A 12,420-nucleotide genomic window follows, 5' to 3' on the forward strand; every position below is an offset into this window, starting at 1 on the left:
CAATGTGTTTTAAGGAATGTTGTATGTAAGTCTGTTGCATGATCGCTACAAGAATGAAACTCTATATTACTGTAATTTCAGAGTTATTTAGCTAAACCTGGATATTTAGCTGCTATATCTCTCTGCAGAAAATTACAGTGTACTTATCACATCTGGGCTTGGTTTTATTTTGGAGTAATGTTTCTTTCGGACTTTTTCTTAAATCATTTAAAATGATGGATTAGTGGTTCATTCTACTACTTTGCCAAAACTGTTTCTATTTGCAAAGTGTATTTCTCATTTCCAGGCTTTATTTTCTGCTGGGAACAGAATTTAAAATGGTGACATGAAATCAAAATATAATTAAGGTTTGCTGGAATCCCTACAAGTGTATATGGCTTACTGCTATGCAGACGTCATTAATAACTTTCTACCTTGAGCAAAAACACAAAACATTTTAGAGTAAAAGAAAATGCCATATACAAAATACCTCTCAAATTCTTTCAGATCTGCTAATTAAAAGGGTAGCTGACTTTGTGCCATCAAGCCCTTATTATTACAGCTCCCCCGGATGTGAGGTTTCTTCAGCAGTGAAAAATTCATTCTGATTAGTACAATAGGGCAGGAATTCTCTGTTATCTGACATTGATGTAAATTGGACCTTGCTTTACCCTCATTATACTCACTGACTCCCCATGCCATAAGAGCTAAAGGCGGAGAAGTGAGGACCTGATTCAAATAATTACTCCTGTCCTGCAATCCCAGACAGGGTGCCTGAAATTCATAGCATGTGCCTTCTTTAATTATGAGAATAGCGTCATTACCAGTGGCATCAAGCTGTTCAGAGTACTTATGAAGTTGAATAATGCTGCTGAAATTAAAAAAAAAAAAAAAAAAAATCCACTGCAATATTTTTGACCTGGCTGTTTTACAAAGTGCATGTTGACCTTGAGACCAAAGCTAGTACTTACAAAGTAGTTATATAAAACTTTTGTGTACTCAATTCAAATCATACATGTTAGGAGCACTAGATGAAATAACCAGTATGATGACAGATTGCCATGATTTTCCTGCGGTTAGTGGAGAGTATCCTCCACTCTGTAACTGCTTTGTTTCTAGCTCATGCTCAAAAAATTACAAAGAGTGTTTTGCAGAAGCTAGTTTTTCCTCAAAATATCACATTCTACCTCCTGAATGTATTTCCACTTTGTTTAAGAAAACAAGTGTTTTCTACCTCCTTTACTGAGTGTTTTGCAGTCTAGAGATTATGTCTGGGGATCTTTGTGTGGGTCTTAATTTGTTATTTTCCAGATTAACAGAAGATCATTCCAAGAATATGAAATATCCAATGCTAATATTCTCAACTACCATGATGTGTCTGCTTACTTTCCATCAGACAGAATGGAAGTCTATTGGACTTGACTAGCCTATTGCTCGTCAAGTTCAGTTTCAAAACTGGGGGGCATTTTGTTGTGCAGTGGTTAGCACTATTGCCTCACAGCAAGAAGGTTCTGGGTTTGAACCTTGCAGCCAACTGGGGCCATTCTGTATAGAGTTTGCATATTCTCCTCATGCCTATGTGGGTTTCCTCCCACAGTCCAAAGATATGCAGATTAGGTCAAGTGACTACTCTAAATTACCCATAGGTGTGAATGAGAGTGTGAATGGTTGTAGTCTTCTGTGACCTTTTTCTTATAGAATCAAGATATTTACTAATCTAATGAGATATTTAAATCACATAATACTCTGAGATATTTACTTCAGTTAACCAATATGGCACACCTTGAGTCTCCTAATTACTTACATTTATTTTTGCCGATTGCTGTGGTCTGGCTCCTGGTTATACCACATCAGACAGATTTTTTTCACTTGTGCTTCCTCACTGGTGCCTGACTTTCCTTACTCTGCTGTTTTTTGTAACAAAAAAAAAAATGCTTGAAATTCCAGCTTCTCTGAGAACACAACATGCTTTTCCTGTGTACATGTCTATTAAATGGCATTTCTGGTTGTGTTGTGCAATTACTTTTTAGATGTAAACCAACATAGAGGAGAGCTGGCACAATTTTATCATACTTGTTTTCTCCAAAATACATGCACTATATGCATATCCAGGTACACCGCTTGTCTGTGGTCATTTGGGGGAAATAAAAGTAACAATGCAGGGTTCATCTATTCTTGGTAGAGATATTTATGAAAAATCCATTTTGTGCAAGGAAGGTAAAAAAAAAGAAGAAAAGAAAAAGAAAACCAGGAGTATTTTTCTAATATTACCCTTACGTGTTAGAAAACAAAATCTGTACAGCTGTGTACACTTCTCGCTAATACTAACTGCTTGAATAGATTGTGAGTTTTAGAGGTCTGAAAGAATGAGTGCAATTTGCAGTACAGTTGTAATACATGACACAATTATATGGAATCTTGCTTCAGAAAAGGTCTTCAGGGGTGTCTGTTTTAAGAGCAGCTAAAGGTGACTGCACTGAGACAGAAAAGTACGCGCACACACACACACACACACACACACTCTTGCCCATGTAAAAATAAATTACAATTAATGCATTGCCCATAAAAACATTTGTTTGTTTGTTTGTTTGTTGAATCTTAGAAGTATAGTTAAACCATAGTAACTGTACAACATACAATCATAATAATAATAATAATCTCATATCATCTCTAGCCGCTTTTTCCTGTTCTACAGGGTTGCAGGCAAGCTGGTGCCTATCCCAGCTGACTACGGGCGAAAGGCGGGGTACACCCTGGACAAGTCGCCAGGTCATCACAGGGCTGACACATAGACACAGACAACCATTCACACTCACATTCACACCTACGGTCAATTTAGAGTCACCAGTTAACCTAACCTGCATGTCTTTGGACTGTGGGGGAAACCGGAGCACCCGGAGGAAACCCACGCGGACACGCGGAGAACATGCAAACGCCGCACAGAAAGGCCCTCGCCGGCCACGGGGCTCGAACCCAGGACCTTCTTGCTGTGAGGCGACAGCGCTAACCACTACACCACCATGCCGCCCCATAATAATAATAATCATAATAATGGTTACTATGATAAAAAAAGAAATAAAAGAAAAGAACACAAGCAAAAATGAAAAGGAGAACATCTTTATGAGCTCTGCATTTTGAATCAATTATAATATGTCTTTAAATGTGTGATTGTTTTGTGTGCACGTCTGCATATATGTAATGGATATCCAATGATGTTTTGTAATTCCTACCCTGAAAGGTATATCACACACAGAGAGTAGTGAATGTGTAAGAGTTTAACATTGATTTTCCTGATACACATGTAAGTAAGCGGTGTTAGATTTGGCCAATGCAATGTTACAAGTGCACTGTTTCAGTGAAAGGGCGGCATAGTGGTGCAGTGGTTAGCACTGTCACCTCACAGCAAGAAGGGTCTGTGTTCAAGCCCAGGGGCCGACGGGGGCCTTTCTGTGTGGAGTTTGCATGTTCTCCCCGTACCTGCGTGGGTTTCCTCCGGGTGCTCTGGTTTCCCCCAAAGACATGCAGGTTAGGTTAACTGGTGACTCTAAATTGACCGTAGGTGTGAATGTGAGTGTGAATGGTTGTCTGTGTCTCTGTGTCAGCCCTGTGATGACCTGCCGACTTGTCCAGGGTGTACCCCGCCTTTCGCCCATAGTCAACTGGGATAGGCTCCAGCTTGCCAGCGACCCCGCACAAGATAAGCAGTTACAGATAATGGAAGGATGTTTCAGTGAAAATGTACAGATGATATAGGTAAACTCTTGCATGACAAAAGAAGCAAAAATATGCACCGTGTTATGTGTTTTGTGAGCTAGCACTTTATCCAACCATGGTGTTTCTTCTTGCTCTGCTCTCTGCTATCTTGCTTTTGCTTCTGATCAGTAATTGAATCAGAATTGACACTTGGCATCAAATTTTTAAACAGCTTTATGCCTGGATTGATTTTGCAAATCATTAAAGACTAATTATTATATGATCAGTACATAATCTTTTGTGGTCTAACTGTCCTCACTGTTTTATTTTTATTATTTATCACATCCCTTCTATGAACTGAACTTAATATGTCGTGTTATCCACTGTAAGCACTGACTAGATTTCAAGAAGCAAGTTGATGACTAATAGCAAATTCACTTGAAATACCATTCCTTAGAAGAGATCTGATGGAGAATGATAGTGGAAATCATTGATTCTAGAGAAGTTTCTTCTTCTGGCTGCTCCCCAATTTATGACCCATATATTTGATTTGGCATAGGTTTTACACCGGATGCCCTTCCTGACGCAACCCTCCCCAGTCTATCCAGGCTTGGGACTAGCACCAAGTATGCACTGGCTTGTGCAACCCCAGTGGCTGGGTATTTTACCTAACCTGCATGGCTTTGAACTGTGGGGGAAAACAGGAGCACCCAGATGAAACCCACGCGGACACGGGGAGAACATGCAAACTCCACACAGAGTCGGCCATGAGGTTCAAACCCAGAACCCTCTCGCTGTGAGATGACAGTGCTAACACTGCCATTGAATCAGAATTGACACTTGGCATCAAATTTTTAAGCAGCTTTATGCCTGAATTGTATTTTGCAAATCATTAAAGACTAATTATTATGTGGTCAGTGCATAATCTTATGCGGTCTAGCTGTCCTCAGTGTTTTATTTTTATTATTTACCATACCCCTTCCATTCCATTATTTTTCTCTCTTTAGTTGCAATTTATGAGCTCATTTGTACGGTTGGCTTGTTTCCTTGGCTGTTTGCAGATTATTACTTCAACAGAACACTACATTAGATTTTATTCTGTCACTTGTTCAGTTGGTACTAGAACTTTCTTGTCTAAAAGTTCAGTACTTCTTGTACCTGACTTTTACAGTTGTTGTACGTCACTCTGGATAAGAGCGTCTGCTAAATGTCTGTAATGTAATGTAATATTATTAAATGACCTTAAGAGGTCTGTTATCCACTCCTAGTTGCTGACTAATTGCAAAATTAATTTGAATTCCCACTCTTGAGAAGATATCTGATAGAGAATGATAAACTTTTGATTAAAGTGGGAGTCACTGCTGCTGGAGAAAACTTGTTGATATTTGAACTCAACAGCTTGAACCAATTTCAATTCCTGAAACACAGGAATGGATGTATATTAACAAATCAAATGAAGTTGACCTGACAAAACATGAAATATATTGGGCTATATTTTGTTGCAGACAGTAATAATTCAAAGTAAATTTAGAAATCACTGCTTTCTTTTTTTATTATTATTTGTATTTTCCATACCATCCCAACTTTTTCTGATTTGGGGTTATAATCTCCAGATGATTTTGAGCTCTGAAGGTCTCATCTCATCATCTCATTTTCTCTAGCCCCTTTATCCTTCTACAGGATCACAGGCAAGCTGGAGCCTATCCCAGCTGACTATGGGTGAAAGGCGGGGTACACCCTGGACAAGTCGCCAGGTCATCACAGGGCTGACACATAGACACAGACAACCATTCACACTCACATTCACACCTACGGTCAATTTAGAGTCACCAGTTAACCTAACCTGCATGTCTTTGGACTGTGGGGGAAACCGGAGCACCCAGAGGAAACCCACGCAGCCACGGGGAGAACATGCAAACTCCACACAGAAAGGCCCTCGCCGACCATGGGGGCTCGAGCCCGGACCTTCTTGCTGTAAGGCGACAGTGCTAACCACTACACCACCATGCCGCCTAGCTCTGAAGGTATGTTGAATAAATTTGCACAGGTGGTTGTTGTTCTAGATAAAAGCAGATATCGTTTTGTCAAGTTTTTAAATAAAAGATCTTGGTAAGAAAATGGGGATCATTTGGAAAAGATACACACATCTGGGTAGTACTGTCATTTTGATTAATTTAATACAACCTACCAGAGAGATGGGTAGAGTTGACCAGCAAGTCAGATCATGTTTACGCCAATCAATTATTGGGTTAAAATTATGTTTAAAAGTGCTTTAAAAATTTTTTTTTTAATTTTCACTGCAAGATAGGTGAGAGATTTTGACTTCACTTTAAATGGGGAGTAGGTACCATGAATATTTATGGACAATTGATGAATGGGAAAAAGCACACTTTTTGTCATGTTCAGTTTATAGCCTGAAATCATGCCAAATGTCTGGAGCACTTCCAGGAGTTGAGGGATGGATTTGTTCAGATCTGAGATATATGAGAAGGTTGACTGTGTACAATGACAATTTATGAATGACACCATCTCTGCCAATTCCTGTAATTTCCTCGTTTGATCTCAGTGTTATCAAGGGGATCGATAGCTAGATCGAATAGCAGGGGGCCGAGAGTATAATATCGTGAGGAAGGACTGACACTGTAGGCGGTGAATATAAGATCCTAATCCAAGAAAAAATATATAAGCCAAATCCAAAATTATCTAAAACAGAATATATATATATATATATATATATATATATTATGTGTTATTTACCAGCTGGGAGGTCCGTATCGTGAAATACCGTGACCGAGGTCAGTATTCAAGGCCGAGGTCACGGTATTTCACCATACAGACCGACATTAAGCTGGTAAATAATATATTTATTTTTTTCTTTACCAAATTCTAACAGAAAACGAGAGCGCCCAAAAGGGAAAACCGAGGCGAGCCGCCACTTTGAATCCTCATTCACGGCTGTAATGCAAATTGCTTCTTCCTCGGTATACAAGTGCACTTCCATGGCAGGAAAAAAACTACATTTTGCCACCTATGTAGTCCCCTATTTATACAAAATTGAGTCATTCAGGATTCAGCCATGTTTTTGCTCAGCATTAGCAAGTTACAGGTTTTTAGCTTTCTCCTGAAATTTTTATTTCTTCTTCCTCAGGGTAGTAAAACTCACTTTCGCTGTGAACACTGTCGTTATCGCTATCCATGCTGTAAAATTAATGCTATTCTCCTGAGATATGCTGGCAAAAATTTACAAGATTTGTGATACTTGTAAATAAATCTTATAAAAAAAGATAAATGTTGACAAAAAAAATGCTATGTTTGTTGTGGTTGTTGTGAACGAGTGAGTTGCCAGAGGTCCATAACCAGGGTCTGTAACTGGGGTCTGTATCGTAGGATACGGACCCGCTCGCCAGCCAATCAGAGCGCAGGATTTGATGGAAACCGGACCACGAAAAAAATAAATACTCTTATTTGACATAAGCAGCTTTTTCGACATCAAGGTCGATAATGAGCTCAGGTGTGGCTGTAGAGTGATCAGAGTACAAGAAGTTAAACATATGATGTACACTGAAAATCGGTTGTCTATTTGTAAAATGAAGCTGGTTTGATCTACATGTATAACAATAGGCATAATCTTCTCAAGACAAAGTGCGAGGGCCTTAGTAATAATTTTATAGCTTATATTTAGTCAGAAAATTAGTCAGTAGGATTGACATGTCCACCGGCCTTTGTTTTTGTAAGGTTACTCAGATTGCAGCCTGAGTCAAAAGGGTTCAGAAATAAACCTTTCATGTACTTTGAACAATACTAAACATAGCAGAGGGGACAAGTTCGGCAGTAATAATTTGTAAAATTCACATATAAACCCATCAGGGCTGGAAGTTTTCTCACTTTGTAAAGCACGAACAGCCTGTTCTTGCATTCCAAAAACCGGCTTTCCAGAGTTGCACATTGATTTTGGCTAATAGTTGGGATATTCAAATTTTCCATAAAGAAGTCTGTTAGAGGGAGCCAAAGTGTTCTGAGAAGCATAGAGGCTTGAATGGCATCGTTTGAATATGTCCTTTATCTTTGTATGGCCTGTTTCTATTAGTCTGCAGTCATCACTGATTTCTGATTATTGGTTAAAGATCGACACAGTTGGTATGAAAGAAGTTGACCAGCCTTCCCCAATGTTCATAAATATGCAATATCTTGTTCAGCATAAGCCTCTTAGTTTCTTTGACAGGGAGGTTTTGTTTCTGTTTGAACAAATCTGCAGACGGTCTGCATATTGAAAGTTGAGATTAGAGAAGCTGGGTCAGTCCTGAAAGTCTTTTAGTGCATTTTTGTTTTATTATGCAATATATGAAATAATATGAGCTCGTAAGAAGGCCTATTCTATAAGTCTACCTGTGCTGAAAGATGAGAGAAAACCTTCATCTGACAACACTGAGGGGTCAAACCTCCACTCACTGGGCCACATAACATTGTGTGGGAAATCTCCAATTTAACAGGGGAGTGATCTGAAATCACAAAGGCATGGTGTTTACAGGAGGAAACAGATTGGACGAGTGTGTTGTCTAATAAGAAGTAGTCAATCCTAAGAGTGGAGTACTGGTGGAATGAAATAGTTTTTAGAAGCAGGGTCAATTGTTTGCTGTAGATCTGATATGTAATGGCTGAAGAAATGCATTAATAACAATAACTGAGATGGAAAGTGATCTATTTTGTCTGGTCTTTGATCTGTCCAGATTTGATTCCAGGACACAGTTGAAATACCCTCCAAGAATTATGTGGTGACTGTTATGGTCAGGCAGTGTCCTGAGTTTTGAGGAAAAATTGTGAGTCATCCCAGTGGGACACTGTGTAAACTGTAACTGTACCTGTGTAAACTCTGCTGGCTCCAGCTTGGTGTGTGTGTGTGGGGGGAGGGCATACATACATACATACATATTATATATATACACACACACACACACGCGAAGAGTTTAGTTCCAAAACACGATGAGCATGCACCATTTTCAAATTAATCAGGTTCCTGCCAAAAGAGGTTCCTGATATTAGATTATGGTTAAAGATCGACACAGTTGGTATTGAAAGAAGTTGACCAGCCTTCCCCAATTTTGTTCAAAATGGTCTCAGATGCCCTGCTCTATATTCTCCAACCTTATAAAATGTGAGAAGACACAGTGCAGTTTCACTAGGAAAGGGAGATTGTATTAAATGCAGGGATGCCAATAATAGTGACGTGTATTTGTTGAAAATAATTATTTCTTTGTGAGGGATTTATTTTAAGAGAACACTTCACTTTTTTTTTCTTAAATCAACATCTCTATGTATGGCAGCCATTTTATTCCAGTGCCAGTGCTGGAATTCCAACAGAAGCACACCTCATTTTACTTAATAAGGTACTGATGAGGTGATCACCTGAACCAAATCTTATTTAGTGAGGAAACATATGAAAACCACTGCTGTGGTCATCACTACCCTCTTGCAATAGGACAAGATTGGATGGCAAAAAACAGTGCTAGTAGTTTGTTAAATTTAATTGGAATACAAAATTATCTATTCATCATGCCAAAAGAGTTAAAAAGAAAAAAAAAAGTTTTTGCATGAGAAAAAGAAGGGTTCAATTCTGGCTTTACTGGCAGAGGGATACAGTGAGCATCAGGTCATTTCAATCCTCAAAATTTCAAAGATGGCAGTTCATAAGAACAAGGTCAAGGCTTTTTTTAAAAATTGTTATTTCAACCATGTACAATTAGTATAGTACACAGTTAAAATGAAACCTTTCTCCAGGACCATGTTGCTACATTAAACATCACAGGACTGCAAATCTACATATAATAAAGTACAAGAGTGAAGTGGGTCCAAACATTGCAGACAATAAACTACATACAACATAAACTGCAAAGATCAACAACAAAGTGCAAACAACAAGGACAGTTCAAAAAAGACAACTAGCACAAAGACAGTACAGTGCTAACCAGTACTTGTCAGTGATAATGTGCAGAAAGTTTGTGTGTGTTTTTTGAGGTAGCATATGTAAAAAGAAATAAATAAATGTAAACATTGTGTATGTGAGAAGCATTGTAACATTGTTTTTATAAAATAAAAAAGCAATAGTGCATTGTTTTTCACTGTACAAAGACTGCAATGGGAGTGGTGTGTTCAACAGTCCGTGTGCATCAGTCCAGTCCCTCAGAGTTGAAGAGTCTGATGGCATGTGGAAGCAAACTGTTACAAAGTCTGGCTGTGAAGGCCTGAATGCTTGAGTACCTTTTTCCAGACGGCAGGAGGGTGAAGAGATCGTGTGAGGGGTGCATGGGGTCATCCACAATGCTGGTGGCTTTCCGGATGCAGCGTGTGGTGTTAATGTCCTTGATGGAGTGAAAAGAGACTCCAATGATCTCAGCTGTCCTCACTATCCGCTGTAGAGTCTTGTGATCCGAGATGGTGCAATTCCCAAACCAGACCGTGATGCAGCTGCTCAGAATGCTCTCAATAGTCTCTCTGTAGAATATGGTGAGGATGGGTGATGGGAGATGGGTTTTCCTCAGCTTTTGTAGGAAGTAGAGATGCTGCTGGGCTTTCTTGGCTATGGAGCTGGTGTTGAGGGACCAGGTGAAGTTTGGTGCCAGATGAAGAAGGAATTTGGTGCTCTTGATGTTCTCCACAAGTGAGCCATCGATTTACAGCAGAGAGTGGGCACTCTGTGTTCTTCTGAAGTCAACAAACATTTCTTTTGTTTTGTCCACATTCAGAAACAGGTTGTTGACTCTGAACCCACCTGATAGCTGTTGCACCTCCTCTCTGTATGCTGACTCATCATTCTTACTGATGAAACCCACTACAATCGTGTTGTCAGCAAACTTGATGTCAAGTCAAATTTATTTGTATAGCACTTTTAACAACATTGTTGCAAAGCAGCTTTACAGAAAATTGAAGACTTTAAACATGAGCTAATTTTATTCCCTGATGTGATTTGAACTGTGTATTGCTGCACAGTCGTGAGTCAGCAGAGTGAACAGCAGTGGACTGAGCACACTGCTGTTCACTCTGCTGACTCACAACTGTGCAGCAATAAGGGACAACAAAGTTACAGACTGGCAGAGGGCGAAAATGACTCTCCACTGACCGGGGTTATCATTAGCTCCTTCAGATGTCACTCAACAACTGTAGGATGACATCAGTTGGCCTACAAAAAGAATGGCAAATGGCAGCTGGGGTGAAGTGCACAGCAAGGATGGTTCAAAACAGGCTCCTCCAAGGTGGGGTGGGGTCATGCAGAGCTAGAAAAGAGCCCTTCATCAATGAGAAGCAAAGAAGAGCCAGGCTAAGGTTTGCTGAAGACCACAAGGATTGGACTGTAAGGTCATCTTCACTGATGCATCCAATTTTCAGAATTTCCCATCACCTGCTCATCTAACAGTAAAACAGAGACCAAGGTCTACAAACCAGAGTGTCTCACACCCACTGTGAAATTTGGTGTGTGTGTGTGGGGGGGGGGGGGGGATCAGTGATGATTTGGGGGTGCTTCAGCAAGGCTGGAACGGGGCAGTTTTTTTATTCATTTCATTTCAGCAGGACAATGCTCAATGCCTCACAGCCAGGTCAATCAAGGTGTGGATGGAGGACCACTAGATCAAGACCCTGTCATGGCCAGCCCAATCTCCAGACACACACACACAATATTATATATATATATATATATATATATATATATATATATATACATACACATATATATATAAAATGTGTATATATATATATATATATATATATATATATATATATATATAAAATGTGTATATATATATATATATATATATATATATATATATATATATACACACACACAGGGTGCGATTTGTCAAAAAACCAGAAGGGGGGATGCTTTTTTTTTTAATCATGAAACGTCACAAAATTAAGGTAACAATAGGCTAACAGCTCAATAACATCCGATGATATCAAATGAATAACACTAAATGAAAATGAACACTAAACCAGAGATAGTAAATTCATCTTCCTATCTCTCTGACTAAATACACGAACACTAACACAACAAAGTTCGCATTGCTTGTTGCATTGCTTTGATGTTTCTCTCCCTCCGGATTAAATGGACAGTGACTCGAAAATCACTAAAATACATGAATACTAAATGAAGAGTTTGCTCTGATGGCGCAGTTCACATTGTGCGCAGCTTTCCGATTTTAACTGTTTTTTTCTCATCCTTATACTTCCTGTTTCATGGACTGTAACGGATTTGTTTATTTAGTAATTTTAATACAGAATTTACTTTGAAATTATAATCAGACACTCCAACGCCCCCCCCCCCCCCCCAAAAAAAAAACGGCCGTGAAAAAGGCAGCATCCGCCAAAAGGCGCGCTGTTTGCATCCCTGCAGATACATTGATACATTGTAGATAATAACAATATCTTTGCGTTCTATGAGAACGCAAAGATATTGTTATCTACAATGTATCTATTTGCTGGGGACGTTCGTGAACATCAAAGCTGCCACTTCGGGTCATTTTGAAAGTGAGTGCAATGTAGACCGAAACTGTCTCACAACATGCCATGTCAACTTTTTGGGGGGTTTGTTTGTTTTATTGACGGGGTTGTCCCCGAGGATTTTTTTCAGCAAAGATAAAAACCAGAGGGGGGGATGATCCCCCCCGGCAAATCGCACCCAGTATATATATATATATATATATATATATATATATTATGGCATGCCGTTCAGGAAATTAATCTTTGAATATATTGAAT

Source organism: Neoarius graeffei, chromosome 5 (genome assembly GCF_027579695.1).
Source record: "Neoarius graeffei isolate fNeoGra1 chromosome 5, fNeoGra1.pri, whole genome shotgun sequence".
NCBI lineage: Eukaryota > Metazoa > Chordata > Actinopteri > Siluriformes > Ariidae > Neoarius > Neoarius graeffei.